This window comes from Gorilla gorilla, chromosome 15 (assembly GCF_029281585.2).
Source record: "Gorilla gorilla gorilla isolate KB3781 chromosome 15, NHGRI_mGorGor1-v2.1_pri, whole genome shotgun sequence".
NCBI lineage: Eukaryota > Metazoa > Chordata > Mammalia > Primates > Hominidae > Gorilla > Gorilla gorilla.
The window spans coordinates 92,132,820-92,140,851 of record NC_073239.2 but is presented as its reverse complement, the minus strand read 5'-3'; the positions used below and the strand labels follow the sequence as shown (position 1 = coordinate 92,140,851).

The 8,032-nt window shown below is 48.2% G+C and overlaps 1 pseudogene; it reads left to right on the top strand.

The window, feature by feature from the left end:
* The first annotated feature begins 7,215 nt into the window (after positions 1-7,215).
* LOC115930736 (uncharacterized) lies at positions 7,216-7,317 on the top strand (annotated as a pseudogene).
* Positions 7,318-8,032: the final 715 nt, after the last annotated feature.

Genomic DNA, 8,032 nt, shown 5'->3' with positions numbered 1-8,032 from the left:
CCTCGGGCTCGAGCAATACTAGCACTGTTCCTGCGTTTGGAAGCAGAAAGTGGAGGATCCAAAATAAGAGAATACGATAACCTACTTTACGATACTGGGTACTTTATTTATTTATTTATTTATTTTAAAGAAGATAGCGCATTTATTTATTTATTTTTCTCGGCCATGTGTGGGAATATTAAGGAAACTGTCAAATCCCTGAGACACCAGCAGATAAACACTGTGCAAAACCTACGTGCGAAGACATTTGAAGGGGGTGTCTGCCCGGTTCTGAGCTGGGCCCCAGGGGTAGGGAGTGCGAGGTGTGGTTATGTGGGCAGGGTGGTCAGTTCGGGATGACAAGGCGGGGTGTGCTTCCTGCGGGGAACTCAAATCTGCGCTGGGGGCTGGTTCGGTCCCGCCAGGAAGCTGTGCTTACGGGAGCCCGCAGCGGGTGATTTTCCAGCGCGGACTTGGAGGGGGGAGGACGGGGGCTGGAAGGACAGTGTCCAGCCGCGCCTAGGCGGAATACCTCGACTGCTGGGACCCCAGGCGCGGCTCCACGTCCTGGAACACGGGGCTTTGGGGAGGCAAGGTGCTCCAGAGTGTGCCACGCCCCCCAATCTCCTGCCCTGCTGCGTAGGACAGCCGGGGTCACGCTGCCCGGGCTCAGCCCCAGCGCGCTGGCCACCTCCAGGGCGCGAAGACGCATGTCCCCGCACAGCCCCGGTCTTCCCTTCTCCACTCTTCGGGCCCGGGGGTCGGGGCCCGCGGTGGGCACCTGGAGAGGGGCGAGGCAGGATGAGGCCGGCGGGCGGATAGTTCGGGGCGCGCGGGGAGCCGGACCGCAGACCTGCCTCCAGCCGCCGCGCCCGGGAGCCAGGAGATCCTGCTATAGATAGTAACAGGGAAGCGGCTGTTTACAGCAACACAGCGCCGCCAGGGCCGTCTCCAGGCAACGCCGCGCGGCCGGGCGCGCCGTCGGCCTGGCGAGGCCGCCCTCCCTCCCAGCTCCCCTGGGCCGCGGCCTCCCCGGCCCGGCTGCGGCCGCTCCCGTCGCCTGACATCATCCGCCGGGTCCGGGGGCTGAGCGGCCCGCGCGAGGCTGTGCGCTAACCTCCATTCTTAGAGATACAACCCGGCAGGAGCGGGGAGGGCAGGAGGCGGGGATTCGTGGAACTGGGCCACTTGCTATTTTTGCATTCCCTGTCACAGGCAGAGGTGAAAACAGAATTTCATCATTGTATGTCATTGGTTTATGTTGGTGGGAATTTAGGCGCTTTTTTTTCTCACTCATAAAAAGGGAGGGAAACGGAAAAACACACATAATACGTAAACACAGATTCCTTGGAGCTGCTCTGAATCCTAAAGCAATTCTGCGGCCTTCGGTACTTCTAATTCTATCCTTGATTACAGAAAGAAAGAGGGGGACGGGAGGGAAAGGGGTTATGAAGCCAAATACATCTCTCTTATTATTAATATTAGCTTCAGACAAAATAGGTCAAGCTTTGAATTCCTGAGTCTGGCCATGACTGCCATTCACAACTAGATTTCAGGCCACTTAACAGGAAACCTGACTGGGTGCGGTGGCTCACTCCTGTAATTCCTGCACTTTGGGAGCCCGAGGTGGGCGGATCACTTGAGGCCAGGAGTTCGAGACCAGCTTGGCCATCATGGTGAAACTCTGTCTCTGCTAAAAATACAAAACAGCCGGGTGTGGTGGCGCACGCCTGTAGTCCCAGCTACTCAGGAGGCTGAGGCAGGAGAATTGCTTGAACCCGGGAGGCAGAGGTTCCTGTGAGCCGAGATCGTGCCACCGCACTCCAGCCTGGGAAACAGAGCAAGACTCTGTCTCAAAAAGAAAAGAAAAGAAAACCTAGAATGATTTGATTTACTTCCCTTTCAGGTCCAAAGCATCTCGGCCAATACCTAAAAGATGTGTCAAGATTTTATATCCAGGATTTATCTCAAATACACTTATCCTGCCTTTGCCAATTAAAAAAAAAAAAAAAAAAAAAGAAGGGTCTTTGAGTGAGCCTATTTCCTCCAGATAGCTTAACTCTTTCCTTCTGGCACCATTATGACCAGAGTTGGAGACTTACTAAATCCATCCTCTGGAAAGGACAAACTAAGTCCATCCTCTGGAAAGGACAAACCATTATTTAACAAATAATTTTGTTAAATTATTTATTTAACAAAAAACTATTGACTGGGCTGGAGGCTGGTGCTCACTGTAATGAAGAGGGTAGACCTGTCCCGACCCTCAGAGAGATTCCAGTCTCATAGGAAGACCAACAAGTCAATAGAGCTTACAGGGTAGTAGTAAGTAGTTTGAAAGAGGTAAGAAGGGGGTGCCAGGCAACACAGAAGAAGGCTTGGAAACAGGTCCCAGAGGAGGTGACTGCAATACAGAGATGGGGCTCAGATCCTCTGTCCTCTGGATAATGGAATGATAAAGATTGAGTAAGGCCAGAGCATCATCCAGGCAAAGCAAGTGCTCAACCAGAAGCCACAGTATAGGCCAATACAATCTCAGACTCCCTCTCCTGCCCCACTAACATCCGAACCTGTGATCATTCTAACATATTCTCACACCTCAATCTGCTCATGGTATCCATTTCAGGACTGCAAAATCACATTCTAAAAAGTGGAGCTCACACAAGGTAGCCTAAAAATGAAGACAAATCAGAACAAACGTGAAATTATTTTTGCCATTTGCAGATCCGCAGGTCAGGGTGACTTTGAGACAGGTGCTTGTGTGCCTCCGTGAGCACGGCGCTGCCTTCCAACAGGGCAGGGATTTCATGCTCTGGACAAGTCTGAGCATATAAAACCAAAATGTGTGTAGTTCATGATTATCTATGTGCTGAGTTCCTCCTATCTGGGGATCCAAAAGTGGAAAGGAGGGTAGAATTCCACATCTGAATTTTAACCCAAATTGAAAAAAAATTCACTTCCCCTCTACAGTGTTTCCTCATCCGATAGACTTTTCCTACTTTGCACTCTCCCTGTGGCACTTGAAGGAGACCTGACCCCATACTTTTGAAGTCAGTGCACATTGTTTAGCCTCGTGTTATTGCAACATTAAGTGAAAGGCTGCTGTCTGTACCGCCTACGTAAACGCTGCCGCACACAGCCCATCCCCAGCATGCAGAAGTAGTTGTTTATTTGGGGAAGTCTGGTCTAGTGGTGAAGGGTTGTGGTCAAAGCACGGGACCAGAAGTCAGGAAGATGCATATACCGAAATCAACTTAGACTTGTTTGGTAACTTTTCGCCTTTGTCTTGTTCATGTGCTGATATTCACTTAGGATCTAGCACAGTGCCTGGCACATAGTAGGTGTTCAATAACTATCCCTTTTCTTTTTCTTTCTTTTTTTTGAGACAGGGTCTCACTCTGTTACCCAGGCTGGAGTGCAATGGTGATTATAGCTCACTGCAGCCTTGAACTCCTAGGTTCAATGCCCCTACCTCAGCCTCCCAAGTAGCTAGGACCGCAGGCACACACCACCATGCCCAGCTAATTTTTTATTTTTTGTAGAGATGGGGTCTCGCTATGTTGCCCAGGCTAGTCTTAAGCTCCTGGCCTCAAGTGATCCTCCCACCTCTGCCTCCCAAAGTGCCGAGATTACAGGCGTGAGCCACCAGGTCTGGCAATAAATATCTCTTGAATGGATGAATGAATGCATGTCCTCATCCAGGCAAGGTGAATGTAGACGGTTGTGCTTTTTGGGTACTTAGAAAGCAAATAGATAATGTTCTTTAAATCTTTGGGAAGGCTGAACAGGCTCTTTTATTCTGGGATATGAATAGGCAAAAATTGGGAAAGACAAAATTACAAGATGTTTGGGCTATTTTCAGCTGGTACAGCCTCTGTGTATAAAGAACACCCCAGTGGTTCATGATGAAAGATCAAACTTACCCTTGTTCCTGAGCCCCATGAGAAAGACAGCTAGTGCCCATATATAAATACCACATTGTCTGCAATGACAATGACCATGTTACCACTACCCTTTAATTTATTCATTCTAAATGTCTGGACCCAACAAGAGAAAGAGGCATTCCACAATTCTTGTGGGACTCACACACACGTGAGCCCAATGAAGGGTCTTAGGAGGTCAAAGTTACTCATTCGATGGCTCAGACCGTGAGCAAAAAGATTGCCCCTATTTAGAACACTGGAGGCACGAGATTACCATGCCACGCCCCCACACACACACATGCCACTACTGCAACTAATTAGTACTAGAGATTTAGCCTCTTTGAGAAAAACTGTTTTTTCCTTCTGAACAACTCTTGGCTTTTTGACAGGAGAGGATGATTCAATGGGATCCCCGTCCTTCTGCTAATGTGAGCATTTAAACAAAGCTCTGTGTGGTCCCTGAGACATGCTCCATCTGGAGCTGAGGAAACTGGGGAACAGTGGCAGTGCCAAAGACAGGCACACTGCAGCCCAAGCCTGCAACATCTTTTGCAGCCACCAGCAGTATGGGAAACTGGTTCTGTCAGTGTTGCAGAATCTTGCTTTAGAAACAAGTGCTCCCTTACCAGCAGACAAGCACAGCTTCTCCAGGCTGTCAGCTCCTCCGATGTCCTGAGCTGACCTTCTGCAGCTCCGGCGGACTTAGCTGCTGAAATTCCAAAGGAACCCCATCAACGTCACTAAACCTATAGGACAAAAACAAACCCCAAGAAACCTCAATTGCAGGGCTCCCATCCAATGAGAAAAATCTCATAATCACCATGTGCAGGGCCGGGCCAGCGGTGGCTAGAAGAAGCTGCCACATGACGCGATTCGAGGTGTTAAGACATCTTCAGCAGAGGTCACACCATGTCATCCATGACCTTACTCTTACTCAACAAGACAAATCTTTTTTTTTTCTCTCTCTCCCTATACTGAAAAGTTGCAAAGGACAGATTTTATTTATTTATTTATTTTTTGAGACTGAGTCTCACTCTGTCGCCCAGGCTGGATTGCAGTAGCATGATCTCGGCTCACTGCAACCTCCACCTCCACAGTTCAAGCGATTCTCGTGTCTCAGCCTCCCAAGTAGCTGGGATTACAGGCGCCCGCCACCACGCCTGGCTAATTTTTGTATTTTTAGTAGAGATGGGGTTTCACCGTGTTGGCCAGACTGGTCTCGAACTCCTGACCTCAGGTGATCTGCCGGACTTGGCCTCCCAAAGTGCTGGGATTACAGGCATGAGCCACGCCACCCGGCCACAAAGACAGATCTTTAAAAGAGACATTGGCCATTGTAATGCCAAAGAAATTCCCCTTTCCCAAACCAGGAAAATACTGACTAGTATGTATGAATTCATTTAGGCTGCCCTCTGATCTAGAACTCGTAATTTCATCTTCAGATGTGACAACTTTTTGTCTTAGTTTAGTACATGATTGTGTTCCAAAAGAAAACTTTCTATTGTAAGTCCCAGGTGAGGTCTGATTTCTCCACGGATGTTTTACTACTCTGGAGTACTGAGTTAGAGATTGATGGTGAAATTCCCAAAATGACTCTTCTGAAGAATTCCACCTTTAAACTCTGGCCCATCCCAGACTGTGAGGTAATCAGTTAGGACAAGGGCAGATTATACACTGGCAGAGTCTACTCTCCCACCTAGGGGGGCTCTGAATTAAATCAGAACACCAAACAGAACTGTTATCCCCCCAAACCTGTTTAGAGGTCAGTTTACAGAATGACACTTAGATAAAAATCTACACTTCTTATGAGGATTCCCAGTCCACAGGCTTCAGCCTCTGCCTTGCCTTCCAACCTTACCTTGAACCACTTTCCTGCACTCCACTCCAGCTACATTGGCCTTTCTCTCCCTCAAATATGCCAAGCTGCTTCTGCCTCTGGGCCTCTGTACCCACTCTTCCCTCTTCCTCACAGACCTTGACAAGTTGACTCTTCCTCCTGACCAACATCTGCTCAAATGTCACCTTCTCCAGGAAGCCCCTCCTGTCTTCCCCATCCGTTGTTGCAAACTCCTTTGCCCTTCAGTCACTCTCTGTCATGTTACCTGGTTTTCTTTTCTATCTAGCACTTATCACTACATTACCCTGTCCATTTATGTACTGTTTCATTGCCATCGTCTACTAGTCCGTAAGCTCCACAAGAGCAGGGACCTTATCTGTCTTATTTAGCAGTTATCTATCCTCAGTACCACGCTTCCTGACACCAAGGCACTCAAATCCTTGTAGAATAAATGTATATTTTTATTTTTGTTTATTTATTTTTTTGAGACAGGGTCTCACTCTGTCACCCAGGCTAGGATGCGGTGGCTCACTGCAGCCTCGACCTCCTGGGCTCAGGCGATCATCTTGCCTCAGCCTCCCGAGTAGCTGGGACCACAGGCATGGGCCACCAAGCCCGGCTACTTTTTTTTATTATTTGTAGAGATGGGGTCTCACTATATTGTCCAGGCTGGTCTCGAACTCCTGGGCTCAAGCAATCCTCCCACTTTGGCCTCCCAAAGTATTGGGATTCTGGGCGTGAGCCACCACGCCTGGCCTATGAATAAATGTTAAACAGAGGTTCATCAGTTATTGTCCTTGTGACGGAGAAGGCAGCATGGATTCCCTTTCTGGACAGAGAGCTTTGATGGGTGGTTCATTACCTCTATCCTTCTCAGGTTAGGAAACCAAAATCCTAGTCAGCAATTTCCTTTTTTTTTTTTTTTTTTGAGACAGAGTCTCGCTCTGTCGCCCAGGCTGGAGTGCAGTCTGCAACCTCTGCCTCCCAGGTTCAAGCGATTCTCTTGCCTCAGCCTCCCGAGTAGCTGGGATTATAGGCATGTGCCACTATGCCCAGCTAATTTTTTTTTTTTTTTTTTTTTGAGACAGAGTCTTGCTCCGTTGCCGAGGCTGAAGTGCAGTGGCACCAGCTTGGCTCACTGCAACCTCTGACTCCTGGGTTCAAGCAATTATCCTGTCTCAGCCTCCCGAGTAGCTGGGATTACAGACAGGCACCACCACGCCTGGCTAATTTTCTGTATTTTTAGTAGAGACAGAGTTTCACCATGTTGGTCAAGCTGATCTCAAACTCCTAACCTCAGGTGATCCACATACCTCAGCCTCCCAAAGTGCTGGGATTACAGGCGTGAGCCACTATGCCCAGCCCCTAGTCAGCAATTTTCTTATCAGGCATAATTTAGATGCTTATAAACCCAAGGGGTATACCCATCCTTAGAACTACAAAGACCCATCACACCTGCTGTCTAAATGTTTCCACATAATCACTTCTTGGCCTTTTGGCTAAGATCAAGTGTAGTAAATGTTTCCACTACCTACCGCACAAGATGGTACGGGATGCTTTAGTTTTAAATCCACAACCACTCCACCCCAAAACAATGATTAGCACAATGAGAAACTTTACCTGAGGTTGGTTACACCCCAGATCCTTTCTTTTACACAAATTTAGCCTAATTCAAAATGAATTTCTTTTTTTTTTTTTTTTTTTTTTTTAATCAGAGTCTCACTCTATCACCCAGGCTGGAATGCAATGGCGCGATCTCGGCTCGCTGAAACCTCCATCTCCTGGGTTCAAGCAATTCTCCTGCCTCAGCCTCCCAAGTAGCTGGGATTACAGGAGCACACCACCACGCCCTGCTAATTTTTTGTATTTTTATAGAGAAGAGGTTTCGCCATGTTGGCCAGGCTGTTCTTGAACTCCTGACCTCAGGTGATCCACCCACCTCAGCCTCCCAGAATGCTGGGATTACAGGCATGAGCCACCATGCCCGGCCAAGAAACTTTTTAGAAAATATGTGTGCATAAAAGTAAAAATCTAACCAATTTTTAGTTTAAAAGTGCTGGCCACAGGGCCACAGTAAACATTTATGGCCCTAATACTGAAATGATTATGGTGTCCTTTCAAGTAATTAAAAACAAAAGCAACGCTGCGTTGTAAAATACATTTTTATTTAAAAAAGTAAAACTCGGCCGGGTGCAGTGGCTCACGCCTGTAATCCCAGCACTTTGGGAGGCTGAGGGAGGCAGATCACTGGAGGTCAGGAGTTCAAGACCAGCCTGGCAAACATGATGAAACCCCC